At 46.2% G+C, this 12,093-nt stretch overlaps 1 long non-coding RNA gene across 1 annotated transcript; it reads left to right on the top strand.

Annotated features, from left to right (window-relative positions):
- The first annotated feature begins 364 nt into the window (after window positions 1–364).
- LOC115341178 lies at window positions 365–10,870 on the top strand. Its single transcript, XR_003923312.1, has 3 exons — window positions 365–1,306; window positions 1,338–4,215; window positions 6,664–10,870. It is a non-coding gene; the product is annotated as an uncharacterized LOC115341178 (long non-coding RNA).
- The last annotated feature ends 1,223 nt before the right edge of the window (window positions 10,871–12,093 follow it).

Below are 12,093 nucleotides of genomic sequence, written 5' to 3'. Positions count from 1 at the left end.
TGAACTTACACAGTCTTCCCGGTCACCTACAGGCGTTATCTACACAAACGAGATAAAAGGGAGGGATTATTCCTGGAGCTGGGATAGGCGGCGGTGAAATATTTTTGCTCCGTACGTTAGCCAAAGTTTGCGCTCAGATTCACCGAGTGAAATTCGGTGCACTGCCTCTGCTTCGCCTAAAGCTTGCTGCCGCTTTTTCAGAGCTGGAGATGGGTTTGCAGGCGAGAAAGCCTGGGGTGGGGGGAGTAATTTTTTTTTTTTTTTAAATTTTATTTATTTTAATATTTATTTATATTTAGTTTATTTTTTATAAATTTTATTATTAACTTCATTTTTTAAATTAATTTTATTTTTTCCAGCTGCATCCCTTGGGCTCACAAAATATCTTTCCTCTTGGATATCCCCAGACTGTCACGGCCACAACATTCCTCCAAGTGCATTTTAGGAGGAAAATAAACCTATTAAGATGCATCAAATGTCATGGCTCCCAGGACAGATTTTGAATTTTTTTGTTCCAACTGGCTCTGTTGTTTCCCCCTGACCCTGTTCTCCCCTACCACACACCTCTCCAGGACTTCCCAGGCGGCTTCTTACCCTGAAAGACAAACTCCACTGAGTATGAGTGGAATTTGGTAGAAATGACATAGGCATTTCCTTCTTTGTCTGTGCACTTCTTCAGTTGGGGGGTCCAATTCCCGCCACCCCCAGTCACCCAAGATCCCCCTTTAGGCCACTTGGTCACGGCTCGTAGGAGCTCCCCAACCATTGAACAAGAATCCCGTGAAACCGGTCGCTTTTCTTGCAAAACATTTCAGTCGGTTTAGGTGAAAAGTGATGCCGGGACTGCTTGACCTCGGGGCCCGAGCTGCGTACGCAGGGGTCTGGGTGCATTTGATCTCCACTCAAGCCTTCTGTGGTCAACAGGCTTGAAGACCAAAGCACCGCAACTTCAAAGATGAAAGGCATTAAGTTCAAGCAAGGCCAGAAAATTATCAAGCTTTCGACGAGCTTGACTTCGTCCTGAGCTGAAGTACTGGGTGGAAAGTCACAAAGACCTCCTGTAAGCCTCCAGCGTTTGTTCCCACACTCACTGTTGGGTGAAGAAGGGTCTCCAGGACTCAGCGGAGAGACTCTTCATGTCATCTTGAGCCACTCGGGAAAAAAAAAATCCCACGGGGTGAAGGGTGTGACTTCCTGACACACAAGTGCTCTTGACATACGGAAACCTTACGGTTGGTTTTACGCTCGTTTTTCAGCACTTATATTCCTGAGCAATCTCTGGCTCTGCCCAGATTAAATACTGAGGGTTGCGCAGGGTCTGGCTGGGGCCAAGGAAGCACTGGGTTGCTGGAGGGGAGCGACTGTGGGAGTCCCCTGCGTTGCTGTGCTTATGCTTGGAGTTACGGCTCAATAGGATAAATGGACATAACCTTCTTCCAGCACCCGTTGACTAATTACCAATAATTAAGAACAAATGCAAAACACAGGCAAAACTTGACGAAAACCACAAACTGTTACTTGAATATAAATAGCATCAATAAATAGCTAATAGATGAGATGAAGATGGCAACCAATGGCACTCAGAAATACAGTCTAGCGTAGTTGGGGTTCATAAGACAAATAAAACCATTTATCTGTTTCGCCAGGGGTTTCACTTGCGTAGCTCGTTTCAAGATTCCTTTCACGTTTCTGGCCAAGGGAGGTAGGTTGTGCTTTTCTCAGCCTCTTTAGGACATACACTGACAAAAACTCCCTTTCTGTTGCGTCCTTCCTTGCTCATCATCAGCACCTCCAACACTTGAAGCTCTAAGATTTTGGTATGAAAGGTATCGCTTAGACTGCTCAGGAGCAAGAAGACCAGATTTCATCCTTAGATATCTAGAACAATATTTTCTGTTATGGAATGTCGCTAGGCAATAGCCATCAGTTTGACCTCCAGGATGCAGCAGCCCGTGGTCTTCAGAGATGGGTGACAGCCCCAGTGAGCCGGTGCCGTGGCAGCATTGAAGTCACAGCTGGGGCTTGGTGGTGGTGTGGGACAGCCGTGGCTCCTGTGGCCTGTCGCGTGGCCCTGGGACAAGCCAAACGCACCTTGAAGGGGACAAAGTGATCGGGTGTCCACGCTGAGATCAGAACAGGGGAGTTACTCAGCCCATGCTTTGCTGCAGCATCGCATTTTTTTAAATGCTACATGCCTTCTCCACTTAACCCATCTGCATCTCCTGCCTGGACCACTTGCCTGTGCATCAAAATGCCACTCTGGGTGACACGTTCGGTCAGCAGGCAGCAACTCTAATTTGATGAGCGAGGATCTGATTGAGCCATTAATGTAACAGACCCAACAGATAACATAGCGGATTTAGCAGCTGACTCGGCCAAGTGTCTGTTTTCACGATACAAACGGTTTGATAAATTGCGTCCTTTCCGGTGGACGACAACATTTGTTCAGCACACGGTGTGTCTCGTGGAGCTGCGTCCTCTTTCTTAATAGGAGACACGTTTGGATCATTAGGTGAGAAATGTCCCGTGGGAGCCGCTCCGCTTCATCCGAGAGTTGATGCTCCCCAGCAGCAAGTATCTCAGCGAGACCGCTGCCCGTCCACAAGTTTCGTTCTCTCTGTCAGTGCACGATGCAGCTGAATTCCTTCGGAGGCTGGGAATGAATAACTCTTTGTAGCAGTAGTCCTCACGGAAGGGAAGAAGCAAGATAAGATTGAAAATTTTCTCTGAGAGATCATTTATTGGAGGCTATACAGGAGTAACAGCAGCGAGAGGGGTGTGGAGGTATCAAGACTCGTGGGTCACTTAGGGACAAACAGGAATTTCTGCCCTAAGCCGGGATTTCCTCCCTCAGAAATGGAAAAAGGAGGCGAAAGCTTTTGCTGTTGGTCATATGATATCCATGAACCAATGTGGGATAGCAGCGGCGGAGGCTGATGTGACCCCAGGTGAGGAATTTCTACAGGAAAAAGGAGTAATTTCTGCCCTGGTACCAAGTACCAGTGAGATCCCATCTGGAGTCTGTTCCTCGTTTTGGTCACTCACGCTCAGGAGAGACTGTTTTGTTCTGAAACGGGTATTGGGAGGAGCTCAACGGTGGCATGATCGGCACAAGGGCCCGTCTTCCAAGGGGAAACTGAAAAGCTTGGCTTGGTTAGCCCTGCGACAGGGAGGCCAAGAAGGGGTACTGCGGTTTTTATACACGGCGTGGGGAGGAGTAAACGCTAGAGAGCGAGATAAAATGTTTAAGGTAACAGGTTATGTTGGCACAAGAGCAAATGGCTATGAAGGATGGACCCGTAATAGCGTGTTCAGACTGGGGGATTTCAGTCAATCGAAGGAGACCAGTTCTAGGATAACCTTTCAGGCTGAGTTGTGGGGAGCAGGAAATCACATTGCTTTAAGGATGGAGATTCATTGACTTGTGAAAAATAGTATGAAGTGGGGAAAGGGGATTGGCATTGGAAACTAGACATCCTTTTCAACCTGAAGCCTCTTTGTACAAGCACAAACTGAGGAAAAAAATTAATTTGGCAGCGGATCCTACTCCATCCATGGAATAGGATGCATTTGGTGTGGTGCCTCTCCTGCAGCCAGAGCTCCAGGAACAAACCCTGCTGCCACCAAGAGGCTGATACACCTGACTCGGGATGCAGGATCCAGTGAGCCCGTATTTCAGAGCTCGTCAAACTTCTGAAATCTCCCTTGGGAAATGAGACCATGCCTCTAGTCCTGGCACGTGTGGTTAAAGACCTCTCTACCTTAACATTTATGTCAGTACTCGGAATACGTGTCTCATCCTCAGTGAAAATGCTACCAATCTTCTTCAGGGATATTCCATATCTTACTTGGCTGGGCAGTGATGGACCATGGGTGTGCAGTGGGTCCACGCTCCCCGTATCTGCTGATGCTCACTCACGGGACAGATCACACAACAGAGCTGTTGGTTTTCTGCCACGGTTCAAAGCTGTAGGGGATCCTCTGTTCCCTCGTTACAACCCGGTGGAATGGAACAAATGATAAAATTATTTGCCCAATTTGCTTGGTGATTTGTTCTCTTTCTCATAGAGACTGGCTTTTTTGCAAAAACTGAATCAAGCTGTATTGTCTGAGAATAAAGACAAGCTGCTAATATCAAGTTCAAAACAAGTGCATCCATGACTGCCACAATTTTGATGCTCCATAACACCGACTCACTTCTTTCTACAATTTAAAGTAAGTACATCAATCTTCAGTGAAAAGTACGTATACTTTTCAGCTCTGAAATAAAAAACAACCTGATTTTTAATGGAGGAAATACTATAAAAGGAAACCTCGGATGGTTTAACATTGCAAAGGTTTGTTCTGCTCAGGTTGGACACACTATGCCTTCCCTTGTTCTTGTTTAGTGCGCTTTACATTAGTCACAGCTGGCTGCGTCTAAGTGTTAGAGCAGTTCCAAGGTTTACACGCTGAGCTTTAGCTCTCCTTTCTCAAAAGGAGTCCTGGCATTGCTTCCAAGAAATAGATTTGGCCCATAAATTGCAGAGAGCTTTGGAGTCTCTTTAGAACATCAGCACTGTAGACTCGTAAAAAAATATATGCTCTCTCCTGTCTAATATTTTATTTATTCTAAAGGCCATCGTGTGGTTTCTCCTGTACTCTGGGCAAAGATTTAATTCAGCACATATATGAAAATTTTAATCTATCCCGAGGCTAATTATATATCATTGTCATTACTGCTGCTGCCTCCATAACTCATCAGCTGGCTGTTCGAGTCCCAAGGTGGAGGTCAGTAACTCATCTGTGCAGGCAATGCTGTGTTTAGCTCTTCACCGACCCGGCTCTCTGATGCTCTGCGTGTCCTTTCAAGTGATCTAACGTGCTGGGTTTTCTAATGCATCAATTTATTCTGTAACTCTTTGTTAGCACTGGCTTTCTGCTGCAATTTATCTTAGTCGCAGCTCCAGCAACAGCAGCCACTGGTCTCCTGTCTCCTTCCCCGTAGCGATTTCAGCTTCCTGACACAGCCGTTAGTGATTACAGCCTGGTAATTGGTTTTTGCACCGTTAAATCAGCCTTCAGCTCCCAGTGCGATGGCCCTTTGGCTATTCTATTTGGCATGATTTATTTTGAAAGGATACGATTTTCTTTGGAGCTTTCTAATAAAGCTTCCACAACCCAAACTTCTTGGAGGACCCAGTTTCCACCTGTGTTTTTAAGTCTAAAGGGAACCTGATTAACAAACCTGCTTCATTACAATGGACTTCAAATTCATCTCTGTCAGCCCCCAACCCAAGGAAATGCTCTGGAAGAGTTAAAAATGGACAAGACATTTAGGACACTGAGATCCCTCTCTGTAGTCCCAGAAGAGTTGGGTTTGTCTCCCTCTGTGGAAAGGGTCACCCAAAGGAAGGGGAAAACCAGCTCCAGGACTTCCAGCATCGCTTCTCCACCCCGGAGCAAGGGGCACGATTTTTTCCAATTATTCTTGCATTGCTGAGATTGCACATTTTGTGCCTTTGCATGTGCCCGGGGCACATGCTCTGCTGTGAGGACATGGGGTTTCTGAAGAATGTGTGTGAAAAGAGAAGAGAAACCAAAACCTTTATGTTTCGCGGTTCCCACGGTCAATTTTACTTAGCTGCCTGTAAGGACCGAGAGATTTTTAAAGTGATGTGAAGCGGTGTTACAGACATATTCAAACTGAAAAAAATTAAAATCAAAATTCAGCCAAAATATTTCTAGCGTACTCCAGCTGTAATCTAGTGATCTAGCCAAAGGTCCTTGCTTGCTTCTCTCAGCTTACAGCAACTTTCTTTGAGTCTCTGCCTTACAGCTTTTGGAGATTTTCCCTTAAACAAGCATTCACACATTATTTTAGTGTTAGTGAGCTCCAGTGGCAGTGGGACCCAAGGGGCGGATGCCACGCGGGGGACATGGCACTGCTGGAGTGACCAGCGCCGGCACCGTGGGGCTGGGGCTGATGTGAGCAGCTCGTATCCACCAGCTCCCTGGACGTTATGGTCATTGCTTGGGACATGGGGAGGAACATTAGCCCAACAGGAGGGGGGAAAAAAAATCACGTCCTTTTATCGTTTGCAGTCAGGGAGAGGTTTGGGGGAGGCAGTCAGCAGAGGGAGGCATGAGCTCACAGATTCAGTGCGCGTCTCAGCCCGTGGCATCCCTCGGAGCTGGGAAAGACAGGCAGAACGCTTTAAATGGTACTGCAAAACTATTTCATTTTACTTTTTCCACGTGTATGTTTAGCTCTTGGAGATCAGATGAGAGATTGAGCAAATGAAGAAGCTGAAACATTCAGAGTTGGGGATGTGTTGTCCGAATTATTCATTATAATCTTCACTCTCCTTTGGGTTTCCAGCAGTTTTGAGTTTCATGAGGATTGTGGATTCTCTTTCTTTTACGTTATCTTATTTAATGTATCACAGAAGCTTTCACGTCTGCTCCTTCATGCCCCAAAATCTCAACTGAAAGAATCATAGCGTTTGATAGAAGATTTAGAGAAAAAATATCTTCAAGATTTTTTATTTTTGAGAAAAAATATCTTCAAAAAGAGAAATGTTTCGTTAAAATATATATAAGTACGCATGTATCATGAAAATTTCCCTTCTGAGCCTCTGATACCTGTATAAGCAATTTACCGACACCCAACTCTTCTTTCAGGTTGGTGACAGACTTTTAGCGGGGCAGCACCTGTGAGCCTGCTTCAAGACATCCCTTTGAAGAGGAGGGGAAAGCCGCTCGAACTGACGCCCCTCATTTCCGTGCTTGGAGCCCGTGCACCAGCTGAACCGGGGACACCAGTGAAGGTAACGGCAAAACCAGCCCTCACATCTACTGCATTTTCAACTTAGGCAGCATCGCTTGTCAGCCCAGGGAGGGTGGCAGTAACATCGCAGGGAAATCTGGATTGTTACTGTATTTTCAAGAGGGAAAAAAAATGCTACTTTTAATAAATCACAAAAGGACATAGAACAACAGTACCATCTCCTGATTTTGCAGGTTTTCTATCTTGTCATTTAAGCTTTCCACAGTGGGATGAACAGAAAAAAAAAATCTCCCCCTCCTTGTCCTTCCTCGTTATGTGCATATAGTCCCCTTGGCCCCGCCACATCCTTGAAATACGGGGTTTGTGATGCTCTCTGCGGAGAGGTGAGGCGAAGGACCTTCCTCGCCCGCAGCGAGCGTGCTTCGCTGTTCCAGGAGACGTCATCCCACCAGCAGCGAGGGTCTGCGTGACTCCTGCATCTTCCCAAGTCACCTCAAGGCTACCTGGCAGCCAAGCGCATCCAGGAGAAGGAGGTTTCCTTCCCAAAACTCGGTGTCCCTGAGGCACACGCTCCATTAAATGGTCATTAGCCACAGGGTGACTAAAACACCTGCCTGAAATCCAGACTGCTGCCTCCTGTGCTGGAACGTTTCCAGCTGGCACTGCCAGCAGCCACGGGCTTTTTCGTCTCCGTGGGCTGTGCAATTCAAAACCTGCAGCAGCTACAGCCTCTGAATTGAAAAGCAAGTAATTTAAATGCTATTTGCACAGGGGAGCTGTTATCTTACTAAAAGTTGATGGATTTCACGGAGTCTGAGGGTGGAGGGCTCCATCCCTTGTGAGAGGTGTGAACCGCTCACCTCGGGGTCTCGCACAGCACCAGTCGCTGCTTATATTTAGGTAACTCTGGGCTGAGATTGATGATAGTGGTTAGAAACTGCAGTAGTCCTCAGGCAGTAAAATAAGATGTTCCAGAAACAAAACCTCCGAAGCACCTATTTCTTCATCTCTCCTGTGGCTCGTCGCTGATAGTTCAAATCAGCCAAGATGCATCTGATCAGCTGAGCACAGAGGAAAACACTTTCTAACTCCGTTTTCTTTATTGACAGAGTCCCAATGTAACCACTTCATTAATTTATCCCTGATTTGAGTCTGTTTATTCAGTCTGGTATCATTCCCTTTTAAGTACCGGATCATGTCCTTTGGCACGTCTCCAGTTTTCCAAAGTTTGTTAAGATCTAAAATTACTAAATTAGAGAGTCCTGAACTACTGGTCTTAAGACTGGGAGTGTATATGACTCCAGACTTCTGAACCGAAAGTGTTTATATTTAGCAGGTGATGCTTCACATTCTCCTTGGTTACAGACGGTAAATTATTTCATCTGGTGTAGCTGGATCCTACTACTTTGCTCTGATATAGTAAAGCAGGAATTATGACATTTGTTGTGGGGTTTTTCCTATCATCTGATGGATACAAATGGTAAAACTGTAAATAACAGAGAAGCTATTTCTAAACTAAGATTCCCAATGACATTTTAATGTCTTCTTGCTGTCTGTAGCATACTTAAGCTTTTATATTTCTTCTATTTCTTTTGCCTTGCATTCTCAAAAATCTGCCTGCAATATACATACTACCAAGGAGTATCTGTTCTGAACACCTCTTCTGAACTCATCCTTCAGATCCATAAATCTTTCTTCTCTGTTGAAATATTGCTCTGGCCTGACAAAATACTAATCCAATGACATTTTACATAAATCTCTGTCTTAGTAGTTGCAAGTGTAGTAATCTTTCTCGCTTGGTGAGACCAAAGTTGTAAGTGATAGGCTATCAAACAGGTATTTCACGTTTTTAAATGAGCATCTCAAAACAGTGATCTTTCAGCCCCTGATAGGCAGACTGCCTCCTTTATGAAGGGTCGATGGAGAGAAGAGGGGTCCCTCTGGGCTGCGACTCAAGTTCCTTCTGAACAAGATGAAGACGGATCTGTCAGGGAGGTTAGGATGGGAGTTGGCAGGCTCTACCCACCGCAGCCACAGAACAGGGCTACAGAGCGAGACGTCCGCTGCCTATAGCTTCAGGAGACCAGAGCTGTGGAAAGAGGCAGATCTGCAGGGCCACCATCCTCTTTCCTCCAGAAACACTGCCCAACGCATCCCCGTATCGAGCGTGCCTGGCTCCAGCCCATCTCTCCAGGCACAGCATCCTGGCACCTACCTCCTAGCGCCCACAGCCCACCTGCTGGCTCTTCCCCGCTCACATCCCAGCGTTGGCTGTTCCTCAAAAACATCGTGTATTTGGCACGAGGGAGCTCCCTAGGACAGCGCAGCGCAGCTGACGTCCTCTAGAATCACCGGGCAAAAACGAAGAACGTGCCATGTGTCCAGTCCGCCTGCTTTTTGCTCCGTCCCCCTTGCAAAACCAAGCAGCTGCTTGCAGCTTATCCACCCAAGCAGGACACCTTCCCCTTGGCTGAGGCAATCGGGCGCTCCTGCCAAGGCAGGACGAACATCTGCAGCGAGGAGCTGGGACCATGTCCCGCTTCCCCAGCCAGCAAAAGCTGAGCTGCTGCCAGCAAGGGAGGAGGTTTCTGCTGGTACACGATCGCTGGCAGAATGCTGATGCATCTGTGTGGTTGACTCCTCACACACGCTCGTCCTTCCCTGAACTCACGCCCTTTTTCCCTCCCTCCCCCATCCTCCTCCTCCTCCTCCTGTTTTTAGGCATTCCTTTCCCTTTGTCTCCACGTCCTTGGAGCTGCCTCCTGCCCACACATCTGCAGCAGCGGCATCACAGAGGTCCTGCTGCGTAGGTGCCTCTATACAGCATCATCCTTCACGCTGCAGCCGAGCCGCCTGCCTCGGGGAGGTTGGCATGAAGACATGTGAAATACGAGAGCATCTGGTTCAGTAAGTTATTTGGTTAAGGACTATTCCGTATCATAGAAATAGCAAATAACGAGGAAACCGCTAAATTAAGCGCACAGACACACAAACATTAATGAGCAGGTGATAAGAGAGATAATAACGGAGGCCAGAGCTCCTCAGGCACTGGCTGATGGGCCATTAAAAGAACTACTCCAGCCTTGGAGAGGGTCAGCCTCGATTTTGTAACTGATAAGGAGGAAACGTAGTTAGCGTGGATATTAAGGGATATTTGAGGGAGCCTGGGGGACTGCACGAAACTTACTATGGGATGTTTAGGGGAAGGACCGAAGACCCAGGCAGGGAAGGATCAGGGTGGAACAAGTATGGGAAGATGGCAAGGAGGGAGGCTGGAGGGGTCAGACACATGCGAGCAGGACGTTCACCTGACTGGGCCCTGCCCCGATCCCTCCAGTCTGGCCTGTCTTCTTGTTAAATCCCGTTCTTAATTACCTTTTCTGTGTCATCTCACTGTCTGTCCTGTGTGCCAGCCCCTGGAGAAGGGGCCATGGGTGACAGGGACCACAGGTCCGCCTGTCATCACCAGAGAGACGGGGAGGTATGTGCTTATCTGAGGGGTGTTGAGTGCCAGCACCCGCAGCAACCTGGCTGTGTTTATATTTCCATAGTGAATTTAGTCCCATCTGCATGTAATTTTGCTAGCATCAAGCTGCACTAACTGGTGAGTAGAAGAAAAGACTCAAGGATTTTCAAGAGATCCATGAGCGTGGGGTGCCTGCAAAGGCAGAGAATATGGGAGAGCACTGAGGGAAAAAAGGGCCACAAAAGCACCAACCAGCAAAGATACTCTATCCCAACACCGAGATGTGTAAATACACTGGCTGAACAGAGTATCCATAAAAATAGTGATGTTTGCTCAAAGTTACGTTGCAGGGGTTTTTTGGAGCCAACCTGGAACTCTCCTGACAGTAGACAGACATTCACCAGTCACCCTCCCAGAATACCATTTGCGAGTGTGCTGGGCTTCAGACTTGAAGTAAATGCAAAGCCTCAACTGCAACAAGAAGGAAAATGTGTTTTATTAAGTAATTACAACTTGCCAAGAGGCACTCAGCACAGGCAGGCTACTAAGAAAGCAGCGCCTACAAATAAATATAAACCCAGTGGAACTGGGGTAATAGGAGAGAACCTGCAAAGACGGTAAGGCAGCTCCATTCAAGCTGCTTTCAGACAGACTTCACTTGTATCAGACAACGGGAGGAACAGCGGCATCAACAGCTGTTTGAGTTAGAAAGTTGCCTTTAACAAATTTGAAGCCAGTCAATCATTTTCAACACCTTGAAGCAAGGGAACCGTATTTGAAAACCAAAAGGTTGAGGTTCAACTGTCTTCAGAGCTGGAAAGACAACTGTCCACTCGAGTACCAAAGTGACAATTAAAACGCTTGTACCATCCTTCTGTGCGGTGCTTTGAGCTGCTGTGACTGCACAGCAACCAAATAACCATAGTTTCACTTTCAGACAATACTGTTCCATAATGAATTCAAGTAAAGGCTGAAAACATAGAAAACCTGCCTAGAACACACAAATGCAGCTTTTATTTCCCCAGTGTAACTGGATGAATTCAGAGAGGTTGCACCCTTCCCATTTCACTTGTAGCTGTCAAACACAAAGCCTGAAAAGTAGGTCTTGGAAAAGTTTGTTTCACCTCCTTTTATGAGCTTCAACAGGCACAGAAAGCATTTATTCTTGTCTTGTACAACGCCATGAAGTGAATTAGAATTAGAGGAAGTACATCAGACTTGGGTGGCTGGTAAGCACTTGCTAACAGGAAGCCTTGCCATCATCCATTTGCTGAGCTGCTGCAAATGGTCATTGAAAGCATTACGGTATTCCCTGATAAGAGGAATACCAACAGATAATAAAAGTACCTTGGAAAGTATTTTCACAGAATTATGTTTTATTAAGACTCAAATCACCAAAATAGCACATATTTTCATCTCTAGGCAATAAAATGGAGAGATGTGATTTTATCTCTATCTCTTTAAAGTTACTAAAGTTCAGTAAAAAAAGTTTTTGTAATGGCGTTCAGAAATGTTATTTATCTTGATATGAATTGTTGTGTCACCCCCAAAATGAAGCACAGTTTCCCCAGATTGCTTACTTCCAATACTTTTTCACAACTTACAGACCTTAAATTAAGACAGAAGCAAGCTAACAGTTTTGAACATGCTTAAAACTGAGGTGACAGACATTTCAGTTACAGATTTATCAAATAAGAGAAAATACTGACACAGTACATTCTTTTGACAGCTTTTTTGACTGAAAGAGATACATCCGGCGTAACGGTAGCAGAGGAAAACTTGCTACTATTCAAGTATCAGCTTCATGCTCAACAAGCGCAGCTGAATACCAAAGCCACTTCAGGGAGAACTTTGACGG

Source organism: Aquila chrysaetos, chromosome 5, assembly GCF_900496995.4.
Source record: "Aquila chrysaetos chrysaetos chromosome 5, bAquChr1.4, whole genome shotgun sequence".
Taxonomy (NCBI): domain Eukaryota; kingdom Metazoa; phylum Chordata; class Aves; order Accipitriformes; family Accipitridae; genus Aquila; species Aquila chrysaetos.
The sequence above is the reverse complement of the archived record's forward strand: the minus strand, read 5'-3'. Positions and strand labels throughout refer to the sequence as shown.